The sequence below is a fragment of the Bos javanicus genome, chromosome 11 (assembly GCF_032452875.1).
Source record: "Bos javanicus breed banteng chromosome 11, ARS-OSU_banteng_1.0, whole genome shotgun sequence".
In the NCBI taxonomy this organism is placed as follows: Eukaryota; Metazoa; Chordata; class Mammalia; order Artiodactyla; family Bovidae; genus Bos; species Bos javanicus.
The window spans coordinates 77118718-77134197 of NC_083878.1; the positions used below are offsets into that span (position 1 = coordinate 77118718).

Genomic DNA, 15480 nt, shown 5'->3' on the forward strand with positions numbered 1-15480 from the left:
AGATTCCATGCAAGTTTCTACTATTTGGATTCCCTGCCTGACTTTTCTACCTTTCCTTCTAGTCCCTGACCTCTACAATTCACCACTTTTTTTTTTTTTTTTTTTACTTTTTCAAAATGTAGTAAGGGACATTGGTTGATAACATTATATGTTTCATGTGTACAACATGAGGTACCAACTTCCGTATACATTACAGTGTGCTCACCGCCAAAGTTTAGTTTCCATGCATCACCGCACAGTTGACGCTCTTTACCCGTTCACCCGTCCGCCCACCAGTGCCACTTGTCTCCTGGTAACCATTAGGCTACTCTCTGTATTGTTTTCCTTGGGTTAGGCTCATTAACTTATCTTGTTTGTTTCGCTTTTTTTATATTCCACATTTGAGTGAAATCACACAGTATTTGTCTTTTTCTAGGTGATTAATTTCACTTAGCATAATACCCTCAAGGTCTATTCACGTTGTAGTAAATGGCAAAGTTTTGTTTTTTATGGCTGAGTAGTATTCCTTGTGTGTGTGTGTGTGTGTGTGTGTGTACCCGTCACATCTTTATTCATTCACTTTCTATTTTAAATAACACCCAGATGACGAACATAGGGGTACATATATCTTTTGAATTATAGAGTATTTTCATATTCTTTGGATAAATACCCGAAGTGGGATAGCTGAATGGTAGGTATAGCGTTAATTTTGTGAGGGGTCCCCATACTGTTTTTGATAGTGGCTGTACCAGTTTACACTCCCAGTGTACACAGGTTCTCTCTCTTTTTTTTTTTTCCAACTTATGGAAGTTTAATTTCCTTTATGTTCTCTACAGATATAAAGAGCAGTCATAAAATCCATCACTAATGAAAATCACAGGTTCTCTTTTCTCCACATTCTCACCAAAACTTATTTCTTGTCCTTTGTGATAATAGACATTCTAATAAGCATTCAGTGATAGCTCATTGTGGTTTTGACTAGCATTTCCATCATAATTAGTGGTTTAATCTCTTTTCACATGCCAGTTGGCCATCTGTATATCTTCTTTGGAAATATGTCTGTTCATCTCCTTTGCCCATGTTTCAGTCAGGTTGTTTTGGTTTTGGTTGGTGTTGAGGTATATGAGTTATTCATATATTTCGAATATCAACCCCTTATCAGAGATATGTTTTTCAAACATATTCTCTTATTTGGTAGCTTACCTTTTCATTTTGCTGATGGCTTCCTTTGCTGTGCAATAAGCTTTTTAGTTTGATGTAGTTTCATTTATTTTTGCTTTTGTTTCTCTTACCTGAGGAGACATATGCAGAAAGATATGCTAAGACTGATGTCAAAGAGTCTATGTTTTCTTCTGGGAGTTTTATGGTTTCAGGTCTTATATTCAAGTCTATAATTTATATCAAGTTGATTTTTATATATAGTACAAGATAGTGGTCTAGTTTCATTCTTCTGCATATGGCTATCCATTTTTACCAAAGCAACCTTTTCTTAATCTGATCTATAGGATCTAAGAAACTATATGCTTAGCCAACTGATGGAATCCATTGAAAAACTTTGGTTCACAACCATCCACCCACATCTATATAATGGTGTCCCTGGAGAAAAAAAATGTGCTTAATAGCATTAAAGCAAGAGACTTTCAAGTATGGGCTTTGGCTGAGAACAGGAACTGAAGAACTGAAAACTATATTTCTAGGTGTCATGTTTAACTAAAAAAGCTAAGTCTCCCCAAAGTCATAAATATGACTGAAATGGAAAGCTTATGAAAGAAATTACTGCCTAGCCTGCTGAGTACAAACTAAAGGAAACACTTCATTAAACAAGGATCTCTTGAACTCTCCTGGAAGCTGCTGAGACTCCACGTTTTAAACACAAAATAAGAGCATTGGTGTCATTCAAGAAAAGACATATTTTCTAAGTCTCTGTACCATTCATTAAGTACCTATTATGCACTTGACTATTTTCCTTCATTTTCTCATATTTGCTGCCCATGTTGTTTCTTTCTTGAACATGTAAAGCAACTTCCCACTAATTTCTCATGGAACTCTCCTCTTTGAGCTCCTTCTCTTCCAAGAAGTCCTTTCTAAACTACCACATGTCATTCAGTTTGAACATCAATAATTTTTCAACTGATTTATATCTAACATGTCTGTTCTGGACTCCTGAACCACTATGCATTATTAATTTTGCCTGCCAAGGCCTTGGTCTATCTGATTCACTGATTGAATCATTCATTAATTTATTACTTAGAAAATAATTGAGAGAGAAGCATGAGTCAGACTGTACACCTGGACTCTTTTAGTCAGCAACACAACATAATCAAGGCTAGCATAATCCCTGGTATTATCATGGATTTTTTTTCCCTTTGTCTTTTGCAAATAGTAATGACTTAAGCAACCAGGGCTTTAGACCCTGAGGATGGAATAGGATCAAGACTCAAGCTCCAACTGTGAAAATAATGCATAGCTACCCTGGCCCCTGCAAAACCCAGCTTCTTCATCTACCTCTTTTCTTCTCCAAAGGACATTTGGTGAATAATTGAAACAATTGCAGAGATACATATTGAAAGCCTCTTTGTAAATCCTGGGTATTATTGTCACTATAATTAGGCCGTGTGCGATATATGGAAATCTTGATTAGAGTACTGCTTTTTTCAAAAGCTAATTAGCTTGCACAACAATATGTTTCCTGGATTTGTTTTCAGAAGGTTGTTTTATATTTTCTTTTCACTCTTGTCCCCAGAGCTAATGAACTAAAGTGTCCTCAAAAAAAAAAAAAAGACTCAGAACCCTGAAGTGTGAAATGAGGGGACGTTTCCCCTGCAGTGGCTTGGGATAAGTGTAATCCCTGAGCTGGGGGAAACAGGTGACTAAGTTTGAAACAGAGAGTGTTCAGGGACACTCTCCTGTGATATGTGAGGGGCAGAGAACCACCAATCCTATGGTTTCATCTGCAGCGTGATTTTGAGAATCTTCCCTCCCCAACCAACGCTTCTCCTTTTGCTCAAATGCCATGAAGACTTATTGACATTCCATGGACTCTGTGCCTATCTAGCATTTAGTTGACCTATATCTCTATTATTTTCTATATTTTTGCCACTCAAGGCATGTGGGATCTTAGTTCCTGACCAGGGATCAAAGCCATGCCTCCTGCAATGGAAGCATGGGGTCTTAACCACTGGGATCACCAGGAAGTCCCCTATTATTTGTTTGACATGTCTGTTTCCTTTACTAGAACAGGATCTCATCTAATTTTTTGCCGGGTTGAAAGAAAGGAATTAAAAAAAAAATTACTTCTTCCTTAAACTTTCTGAATCTCAGATCCATGAGCCTATTAACTCCCAAACACATGTCTATATACATGGGTGTTTCATAAAGTTTCAGGAGACTTATGGACTCCTTCTACTCCTCAAAACGCAAACACTTGCTCCAGAAAAATCTGTATTATTTCTTCTCCCAAATCATTGTGAGTTTGGCATGAGCTAATCAATCAAAGGCAATCATGGTTCTGCATCTGAGTTTTGGTGAGATATAGAAAAATCTAGTTGTTCAAATCCCATGGGAAAGTGACCAGCACTGTCTTCAGGCTACAAATCTTCACTTCTAAAATTCACAGGAGGATACATGGGCTGTGCCAGCACATGGGGTCACTATGTGAACCCCACAGAGGTATGCATAGAAATGCTGGGAGGAAAAAGTCTAGACTCTTGCCTTGGTTGAAATCATTTCTACAGGAAATTCTTACTGGTGGCTTCAATCCATGTTTTGCTATTACCACCACCAATGCATTTGTTGTGTAATTTTCCACTGTACATGTGGATGGTTCTCAACAACATTAGGGTTGGAGGATAATATAGAAATGGCTCAGGATCTTCTTATTAAAGGGCACTTACCCTATGTCCCTCTCTCAAGAGGAGAGAGCACACACAAGGAATATGGGCTGCTGTATTGAGAGAAGTGGCTTCCTGGGGCTAAGGAATCCTGTGCTACTTCTTCAGATGGATGAGCATTTCTAATGAAAATAATTTCATGAACTTACAGAGAAATTTATTGAGAACGTCATATATGCAAGGCATTACCCTAAGCTCTTTGTCTGTATTATCATGTTTAACAGTCACAATAATCGTATAACAGTAGATATAACTATTTCCATAGTTTGCAAATGAGGAAATGGAAACACAAAGTTCACACAGTAAGTGGCAAATCAAAACTGTCTGACTCCAGAGTATGTGTCTGGAATCTCCTTACTACTTGCCACCCTGGATGATAACCACTCTGCCCCCACCTCAGTCAGGTGAAAGCCCAACCATGACAGGACTCCAGCTGGAAAGGCAGCAGAGCATCCATCCGTCCGCAAGGAGCAGCCCTGTCTTCTGAATCCCCCAATTATCTGTCACCCTCCCTACCCCCTCTGCCACTTCCCCTAACTTTGCCCATGATTAGAAAACACACATCCTCATTAAAGTCCATCTCTCCATCCTGTTGGCACAAATTAAAACTAGCAGTGGCCCGTGCAGTGAACTCAGTGGGATCCCAGCTAATCATTTTTGTAAATTGAAAAATAGACTTCTTTCTCCATAAGCACCATCTGTACCTTCAGGACATTCTTCTTAACACTTTCTTTCCTGGACTATGCATTTCCGCTGAAAATAACCAGACGCAAATGTCTCAGAGGTTCCCATTTATCTGACCTTCATGATTTTTCTAAAAGGCTTCAGGCAACCAGAAGCTTCTCTGGCCCTCACAGCAAAGTGGTGCAGTTTGTAAGAGGCATGCTACTATTTCCACGTGATAGATGAGATTACAGAGATGTGAAAAGGATATGCCCATTCACTGAGCACAACTTCTGGGAACAAACTATGTAACAGGCATTACTCTAAGTTCTTCAGATACAGTCATGGCCAAAACAGTGAAATGGAAACTCCCTGACTGCACAGAGAATGCATTCTAGAGAAAAACAGGCCAACAGTTATGTCACTCAGTATTCATCAGGCATTGTTCTAAGATTATACACAATATGTGCCTGCTTGTTTGCTAACAAATAGGCAGTTACTACCATCATCTCTGTTTGCAGTTGAAGAAACTGAGACCCAGAAAAGTTAAACACTTTTTCCAGCTTACATGGCTAATAAGAAGCAGAGCTGGCCTTCATGCCCAGCAGTCTGGTGCCAGAGTTTATGCTCTTAACTACCATTTTATCCTATGCATTGTCATCAGCTGGCTAGCAGAGAGACGTCTAAGACATATCCCGTGGCTTTCAGCACAGGACTAACTTCCTGGGAGAACAGACATGTACACTTATTAAGCTTGATAAACCCTCTCCAAAAAAGGATTTATTTTCTATTTTTCCATATAGGTCATGGCCAAGTATATTGGGCTTCTGCACACATTCATACCTGGCTCAAATCCAGGCTCCCCCATGTGGCAGTTGCAAGGCTTGGGCAAGCCCAAACCCTCCAAAACAGCACAAATGTAGCACTGTATCATACATTTTTTTTTCTTACCAATTATGTATAAAGGTCTTAAACTGTGTCTAGCATAAAGAACAGTGGTGGTGGTTTAGTCACTAAGTCATGTCAAGCTTTTTCAACCCCATGGACTGTAGCCCACCAGGCTCCTCTGTCCATGGGATTTCCCAGGCAAGAATACCGGAATGGGTTGCCATTTCCTTCTCAGGGGATCTTCCTGACCCAGGGATCAAGCCCACATCTCCTGCATTGCAGGCAGATTCTTACTACTGGAGCCACTCGGGAAGCCCCCTAGTAAAGAATAAGCACTCAAAATATCGACATTATTATCTAACATATTCAAGTGATGGATCTGCAGCCTTCTCCAATGACTTCCTATCTGCCTCTCCCATTTGAGAGATGCTGGAACTACAAGGAAACTGAGTCTATCCTAGACCTTTACAGGGATTCAGCCCCTAGACAATACAGCAGGAAATTCCAACAATGGTCTTAAGGGACAAAGATCACTTGAGGTCTGAAATTCCTAATCCAAGAGCTTTGCCACAGATGAAAGAATCAACTATTCCATCACCATCTCTTACTAGGTTTTCAAACCATGAGCAAAAACTGGTTAGAACTTGATTAAATTCATTGGTTTTTCTGATATATTGGGTGAAGGGCATAATTCAGACTGATGATAATGATGGTTGTGATGATGACGGCTGTGGTTTTGCGGGCATCTTCCACACACCAGGCCAACAAGTGCTCACACTCACCATCTCACTGAATACCAATAATATTCTTGCAATATAATCATCCTGATTTTAAAGATGAGGAAATAAGGCTTATCAGGGACAAGTCCTGTGTCCAAGATGACACAGTAATAGAAGCACAACCAGGCTCAAACCCCAAGACTGTCAGACCACAAAGCCTCTTTGGATTTTTCTTATTCTTTGGGAACCTGGTTCCCCAATCCTCAGGAGCTTCTCACAGAAACAGGCATGTGGCTAATCCCCTGACCCCAGAAGCCAGTGCAGGTATCATGGGTGCCTGGAGTGCATTTAGAGAGAGAGAGAACTGCCCACTCCAGGCACCTGCAGTCTTTGAGGGCTCTCCTTGCAGTCATGGTCTTGCAGCCTTCAGTGCTAAAAAAAAATTCACCTAGCCAGAAGTGATCTCAGTCAGTGAGGGACAGGAATCAATGGATGTGCACCTAAGCCCCCCTGCTCCTTGGCAAGACAACACTGAATGGCATTCTATGGGATTCCTCAGAAGACTCTCTGGCAGACTGAGCCCTCAATGGTAACCTGCTCATTTAACATACATTACTTGCATGACACCCCTCCCTGTGATAGTTGCCCCTCCCCCAGCTATGTTTCCTGAGCTCATCACCTAAATAAAGTACCAGCACCTGTGTCTTGCCTTAGCATCTGATTCTGAAGGAACACTATCTAACACAGAGTGGAAGAGAATTCTGGTTAAGGACACTGCTGTATCTTCTGGAAAAATTAGTAGAGAAGTCTTTGCAAGTAGCAATATTCACTTTTTTTTCTTATGTCCTTATTAGATACTGGCTCTGGCTGATTAAACAGTCAAATGTCAATCTAGCTGCTGATGGCATTGAGCTTAGTGCTGTCAGCAGGCAGTGTAAGAAATATCAGACCTGGAGCCTGTCCGGGGAGGTTTATAGTCTGCAGGGAGACAAGGGTGGCTCTCATGCTGCAATTAGGGGATGAGATAAGACAGTCATAATCAGGTGTGAGTTTGAGAGACAGCTGCTCTGCTGGCTTTAAGACTTTAGAGACAGCAGGGAAGGGTAAAGGCACTAAATAATGCAGGTCTCTCCAGATGTGCTGCAGGTGGGTTTCCAGTGTTCTGTGGTTTACAAGATGCAAATTGCCTCTGCTCTTTGATTTCCATCAACTCCAGCCACAGCAAGTTAAGCTCAGCATATAGAAGCATGGGATTCCGGGAGAAGATTAATGAAGCTCTCAAAGGAAGAGTTTCAAGTATATCAGGGCTCAAACCTTCCTTCTGCAAGAGCTCGCTGGAGCTCTGGCAGGCAGTATGTCCTCTAAGACAGCCTTAAGGTGAAGGGTCAACCCACCATATATAGGGAACTATGTGCAGAGCTGAATCTCATGTCATGCGTGGTGCTCAGTCATGTCCAACTCTGAATCTAGGCAAATCCTAAACTTGGCTCACCCCAGAGTTCCCAGTCAAGTTATATGGGATGTGAATTTAGTCTTGGACAAATTCCTGCAAATGGGATTTATAGTGAAAGCACAGCAATGAAAAAATGGAGATATTCACATTTGATTTCAGTCTCATAGGCCATGGATCATTGTAATTCTGGCTCTGTGGGCAAAAGGACTGGGCGGTGTCACCCATCTGAGCCTGAGTCTGATGTGTGAAGTTTTTAGGTTGGTTTTGATACAAGGACTCCTCAAGGAATCTCTAGTGAGATTCAGGCACAGAGTGAAGTGCTTCACATTATTCCCCTAATCCTGACAACAAACTCACCAAGTAACACAGTGACCATTGCTCACTGATGCTCAGAATGTTACATAGCTAGAAGAGCTAGTCAAGATTTTCAATAAGTCTGATCCAGAGTCTGTGGTCCTCACCACATGTCTATTCACATTCAGCAAATATATAATATTGGATAGTTTTGTACATGTGGGGTGTTGTGGTTGTAGGAAAGTGTGTTTCATATAAAATAGAGGGTATATGTACAGATATTCATGTATCTACAATCACTAATATAGTTGACTGAAAAAAACAATGAGCTTTCAACTGGCAAACCAGCATACTGCTGCTGCTGCTGCTGCTAAGTCGCTTCAGTCATGTCCGACTCTGTGCGACCCCATAGACGGCAGCCCACCAGGCTTCCCCGTCCCTGGGATTCTCCAGGCAAGAACACTGGAGTGGGTTGCCATTTCCTTCTCCAATGCATGAGAGTGAAAAGTGAAAGTGAAGTCGCTCAGTCGTGTCCAACTCTTAGCGACCCCATGGACTGCAGCTACCAGGCTCCTCCGTCCATGGGATTTTCCAGGCAAGAGTACTGGAGTGGGGTGCCACTGCCTTCTCCGAACCAGCATACTAGTGCTTTTCAAATGCTTTGTCTGATGCATAAGATACAACTGACCTTCTTCATGTTAAGAAGCAAATGAATGAAAGGTTTGGAGTTATGTGAGTCTTCTTTTCCCAAAGCCTGCCCATGTTCACTAGCTAAAATGCAATGCTCTTATTCAAAGCAATATGATCCAGGAGCAAAGGTGCTGGAGTTTCTCCTGTTGTGTTTCTTATGAAATTGCAGCAATGTAGCTCAGGCAACATTTTCATGCTGCTACTGCATAGGAAAAGGAGACAATGTTTTATTAAAATAATGAAGCTTCGGGGTTCGCTAAGTTTTCTTTTCTGCTAAAGGCATCCTCTCTTATAAGAATTTTCATTTATTTTGGATCACCTTCTTAAAAGTAATTTCATATAGATTTTTCTATAGAAGTTATGTAAAGTTGGCAGGGCATTATAATGCCTATTTACAGCAGGGGATAAACAGAAGAAAATCAAAGAAGTCACAACGCTTCTGAACACTATTCAGCTAATAGTGAAGTTAGAACTTACTTCACAATGTATGTGCATCTGTGTGTTTCAGTGTCAGTCAGACACACATTTACTGAGCAACTCAGAGGGGGTTCCAGACAATGTGTCTGGATGCCTGAGTAATGGGCTTTACACCCAAATTGTGGAGGAAAGCATGCAAAGAACAATCTTTCAGAGTCACAAGTATTGTAAAAGAGATATAAACAAAATATGGTAAGAACGTGGACAAAGGAGAGAGTAGCGATGTCTAGGGTGGGAAATCAGATGAATTTTCTCAGAGCTATTTCACTCAGTGCTAGATAAGAGCAGAATTTGGACAGGTAGAGAAACTGGGAAGATAGGATTCTATGCAAATGATAACCACCTGAGGTCAGTGCGGATGTTCAGGAGGCTGTGGGTACCGTAGGATGGCTGGAGTTCAAGGAAAGGTGAGGAGCAAGGTGGGAGTGAAGGAGCAACAAGGTTAATGGTGCACCTTCAAGGTACCAAAGAGTGTGCACTTTCTTTGACAGGAACTGAAGAAGGATCAGGATTTCCAAGTGAAAGGGAAATAATAATTTTTGTGAGCGGAATGGGGAAGGAACTGTAACATGTTGGGGATGTCATGAGTGACCGAGAAAGCATCACCTCCTCTATGATTCACCCCCTGATACTCCCCTCCCCGCAAGTGAGGGTAGTTGCTTTTCCTCTGCGATTGACAAAACCGTCCCATGTGCCCATAACAGCGCTGAGCACACTGTGCTTCACTTTACCTGTATCTGTCTCAGTTTGTCTTCTCTCTTTCTCTACACCACAAAAAAGTAGTCCATGAACAACTGGAGACAGTATTTTGATGCAGTTAATCTTTATATCCAAGTACTCGGTATATTGATTGGCTCACAGTAAGTGCTCAACTAAAGGTCTATTGGGTTTCACTGAATAGAATCCATGGAAAGGAGACAAGAATGGATGAAAATAATGATGTCTTTTTGGTGTAGTGAAAGTAGTTCAGAAATTTCATGTCTGATGATCATTATTTTCTCAGTATGATAGGAAGAAAAGTCAGCTATTGTGAGAGAAACATAAATTATGTAGATTTCTTGTGGAAATCAGTAAAACTTTAGACCTCAAAAAAATGCAGAAAAAAGTATAAAGTAGAAATGAGGTTGGGTAAGGGAGGCATTTAAAATTTCAGGTAATGTATAGATGAGAACAGAAATCACTGTTGTAAAATGGAGTATTTAGGTTTGGTTAAATGACTTGTTTCTAAAGAAGAAAGATGATTTAATGACCTCATAGTGGGAATCTACTACATACCTTGGGTTCAAGTGGCCAAAAGAACTGAGGATGCTGGAGGAAGAGTAAAATATGATACATGGACAGGGCAGAAAAGAAAGAGAATGTGGAGTGATACTTCACTGGAAATTTTTAAGGGACTGACTAAAAATGTGAAGAGGGTAAAAATCAAGTTCAGTAGATAAAGGAAAAAGGTAGGGTTTTAAGACCACTAAAAAGGCAGATACACAGGAGCCAAACAGACCTTGCTTCTACCTCTCCACTGCTATATATTAGCTGTGACCTAACTTGAATTTCGGAGAAGGCAATGGCACCCCACTCCAGTACTCTTGCTTGGAAAATCCCATGGACGGAGGAGCCTGGTAGGCTGCAATCCATAGGGCCACTAAGAGTCGGACACAACTGAGCGACTTCACTTTCACTTTTCACTTTCATGCATTGGAGAAGGAAATGGCAACCCACTCCAGTGTTCTTGCCTGGAGAATCCCAGGGACGGGAGAGCCTGGTGGGCTGCCATCTATGGAGTCGCACAGAGTCAGACACGACTGAAGTGACTTAGCATAGCATTGCAATTTGAACTTACTAACTACTCAAAAATCTGATTTTCACACGAGAGAATAGGGTATCATCCTATGGTTTAGAAACTGAGAAGTTTGCCATTCTTTCAGCCCAGAATTGAAAACCAGAGTGTCCCACAGACTTAGAGAACCATTAGAAGTTGGGATCAGATACCTCCAGGCAAGCTGTGCCACTGGTAGAACTGAAGGGCACTAGCAACCCCACTGCTCAGTGTTGCTACAAGGAAGGATACCCAAATATCAGTGAGAGGCAATCATGCCCTCCATAGGCATCTCTGTTACATATTAGATCCTCTTTCCTCCTCACCCTGTTCCAGATCCTTAAATGGTTCAGTTCAGTTCAGTTCAGTCGCTTAGTTGTGTCCGACTCTTCTCGACCCCATGGACTGCAGCACGCCAGGCCTCCCTGTCCATCAACAACTCCCGGAGTTTACTCAAACTCATGTCCATTGAGTCGGTGATGCCATCCAACTATCTCATCCTCTGTCATCTCCTTCTCCTCCTGCCCTCAATCTTTCCCAGCATGAGGGTATTTTCAAATGAGTCAGTTCTTCACATCGGGTGGCCAAAGTATTGGAATTTCAGCTTCAGCATCAGTCCTTCCAATGAACACTCAGGACTGATCTCCTTTAGGATGGACTGGTTGGCTCTCTTTGTAGTCCAAGGGACTCTCAAGAGTCTTCTCAGTTCAAAAGCATCAATTCTTCAGCATTCAGCTTTCTGTCTAGTCCAACTCTCACATTCATACATGACTACGGGGAAAACCATAGCCTTGACTAGACAGACCTTTGTTGGCAAAGGAAAGTCTCTGCTTTTTAATATGGTGTCTAGGTTGGTCATAAAATTTTCTTCCAAGGAGTAAGCATCTTTTAATTGTTACCTGAAATGGTAACTTCTGTGAATTTCAACGCCAGGGCCCCTCACCCTCTGGCTTCTAGTTGTTTTCAGCTGTTGTGAGACATCAACAGAAAACTGAAGGGCGGGGAAGAAAGAGGTCATGGTATTTATCCCTTGGTTGGCTTCCTGTCACATTGCAGGTTGCCAGCGACAGTGTTTCGAAGACCAGAGCACCTGCTAGGCAAAGCTTCTCATAGTTACAACTCTCTTTCTCCACATCCCTGCTGGGTAAAGATACTATAAAAAATAGTATTTAAGCTTTTTTTCTGATCAGTCGATTATCTTGCAAATTTTTATTTTATTTTTTTTTGTCTGCCACAAAACTTGGATGGCAGCTTTATTTTTACTTTTTAAAAAATTTTTAATATAAATTTATTTATTTTAATTGGAGGTAAGGCATCATTTTGAGCATCACTTGTCACTGTTCAAGGCACAAAAACCATAGAATGTTTCATAGAGATTTAACTGACATGGCTCTATCACTTGCTTCAATATGCGTATGGGTGTGTATATATATGTTGCTATGTTGTATTGTGTTGAAATAAACCATATTTTTTTTTCTTTGCTGACACTTTCTCTTCATCTTTAGAAGGAAATTTAGCCAAAAACAAAAGTCGAACCACTGAACCGAAACAAAGACCCTTAAATTCTGGTTAATTGAAGTTGACAGTAATATACCTGCTGAGAAAGCAAAATAAAATATTTCCCACAGAAGTTCTGCCTAACAAAAATTATAGGATTTACAAATAATGCCTAGAAGAAAAGCAACCTGCAGGATGTGGAGAATATGAAGCAGTAAGTTTTTCTTGACTCCGGGACATATTTTAGAGAAAAGGAAAAATCCCCGTGCTCCTGAGTTACTGTCGATGCAATTATGTGAGCCTTACGTAAAACCAGCATGGCAAATGCAGCCGGCTCTGCCTGACGCTGCCTTTGTTCAAAGTGCAGCTGGGGAAAGGGGGCCTGGCCAGCCCTGCGCAGCTCACCTCACAGCGGCTGTAATTTGTGGTGCTGGGAAGCACACAGAAAGCCTAAAAATAAATTCTGTCACCTTCGAGGATTCTTGCCTCTTCACATTCACTCAGGTTAGTTTCCCACTTCTCTCTATATACTCAGGATGACAATGCCAGGGCAGTCATCAATTCGTTATTAATAAAAAAAGCATTGTTCAACCTCATCACAAGTATCAGATATTCACCCTTTTTACACAGAAGGCCAGGTTCCTTCCTGACAGCAGACAGTGGCTCAGTTGGATTTTGCTCAACTTTTTTTTTTTTAGAAAGAGTACATACAGTAATTATGATGATTTTTATTATAAGTATCAGATGAGGATTTTTTTTTTCTAATTACAAGACATTTATGTGGAAGAGACTGACTAGATGATATCTAAAATTTTAAGTCTACTCCCACCCAACTACACACAAATCACATGAAAATGTGGGAAATGCATTTCTATAGCAAATGGCTATACAAGTGCTATTAACAAAGCAGAAGGTTTCAGGACTTCCTGAGAAAGAGACCAAAACTGGATCTATGTAAAAGCAACCCTGGGGGAAGCAGATGAAGACTGCTGTGGAGCCAGGGGCAGGGCTGGGGAACTTCAAACCCAGATGTAACAGAATCAAAGAGGTGTTTCAGAAGAGCTGGTCCTTAAATGGGTGATGATTCGGAGAACTCTACAGAACAGCTAAGCCACGTGGTCCTTTCTGGCTTGAGTGCAGCAGAGGAAGGCAGAGGTAATTTCATCTTTTATCTTCACTAAGGCAAGTAGAGGGCTGCTCAGCTGGTGAAGAATCCACCTGCAATGCAGGAGACCTGGGTTTGATTTCTGGGTTGGGAAAATCCCCTTGAGAAGGGAACAGCAACCCACTCCAGTATTCTGGCCTGAAGAATTCCATGGACTGTATAGTCCATGGGGTCTCAGAGTCGGACACGACTGAGTGACTTTCACTTCACAAGGCAAGTAGAGAGATGCTGCAGGACCAGGGCTTATACCCCTGATAGCTCCAAACCCCCAGAGAGAACCGGGCACACCCAGGAGTTGAGTGATTGCTATCCTCTACCTCCAGCAAGTCCGTCCTTCCCATGGAATAACTGAAGGCAAACCAGACAGTACAAAGTCATCACCTGTTCAATGGCAAAGTGGCGATCACAAAAGCAAAGGTGAGAAAACCACCAAGATTGCACACATGTGACAAACAGTATCACCAAAATTCATTAGAGTGCTAATGCCCAAAGTAATTAGCAGAACACAGAGAATAGGCATTTCCCATCTTACAAGAGTAATTATTTTATTTAAAAAAAAATCTCAGGAAATTGTTCTTGTTTCAATTACTGAGCTTCTAAGTTGGCACAACTTGATACTAACAGAGTGTCAAATCCCATTTAAATGAAGATTTGTGTCAACGGTTCATATCAGTTATTACTATGTAACCTAACAATATGCTTTTTTTGAACTTTTACTCTATAATTTGGCTGATTATGCTTTCTCCATAAACTGTTTTGAGGATATTAGTAACTGTACACATGAGCAAAGTATTTGGCCCAAAGATTAGAACAGTCAACCTCTAATTTAAAGGTTCAATCAATTTTTATAGGACAAAATGAATCAATGGAAATAATATAAGTGATATTACACTTTCAAACAAGTAATTGTATTACAATGGTCAGTTTTATCACTGCTATATATTGTGCAACTTTGAATATTTTTGGCCAAGCACATAATACAACACAAAACAACTGAAAAACTGGGAACATTTTCTGGTACTCTGCTGCTCATGAAGTACAAGAAATTCAAATTCAAAACACTGTTTATTGGCTGATTTTTGAGAATCCCTAACAATCAAACAGATGTATGTTGAGATATACTGTATATAATTGCCATACTGAGAATCACAGCACTCAGGCTGGGCCAAACATACATAGACAGACAGAAAATTAGTTCCTGGGAAGATATAGCCAAGAAATTCTCCTGTATTCTACAGTTCTGCATAAAAGGAAAAATAGATGGAAAGTCTCACAGTGAAATTAAAAGAGAACAGAGAAGAGACCCAGAAATTTGGGCTAGAAACAACAAGAAACAGAATAGGAAAACATCAACAAATAACTGAAAAAGATACAAATCTTCTGACTCAAAGGCCAAGCAGGATTCTTTTTCAATGGTATGTAAACAATGTCTGAAAATGATGGGTTTGAGAGAGACAGCAAGCAAAGGAGAAGGGGGAAAAAGATGATAAGATAGAGTTAAAATAAGATTAAATGGGTAAGAAGGGCCATAAACTAGACAGAGTGAAACATACAAATTGATCCACCCGAAAGGCTATAACATTCTAAAATATTTTTCACATGGCTATACTGCTTTGAAATATTTCAAACAAATCTCATAAAAAATAGAAGAAAAAATTGAAAAATCCATAACTGCTGTTGGAGAATTTAATGCCATCTCCCAATATTGGACAAAATAGATAAATAAATAAAGTAAATAGGGTATCAAGGATTAAATAAAACAATAACCTTGTGAATGAAAAGTTCTACCATGCAAAATAAAGCTCTATACCCAGAAAATAGGAAAAAGTAAATAAACATTCCTTCAAGTGCACATGAAACATGCAGCCATACATAATGGTTGTAAAAAAGAGCTCAATAAATTACAACTGTATTCTCTAATTACAATACAGCAAAAATATAAATTAAGCATA

At 40.5% G+C, this 15480-nt stretch overlaps 1 long non-coding RNA gene across 1 annotated transcript in view; it reads right to left on the minus strand.

The window, feature by feature from the left end:
- Positions 1 to 1153: 1153 nt before the first annotated feature.
- The window catches only part of LOC133257379 (uncharacterized), a 412549-nt gene continuing 398222 nt past the window's right edge, over positions 1154 to 15480 (minus strand). Inside the window, exon 5 of the long non-coding RNA XR_009739525.1 lies at positions 1154 to 1271. This is a non-coding gene — a long non-coding RNA (uncharacterized LOC133257379). The remainder of the gene's footprint in view (positions 1272 to 15480) is intronic.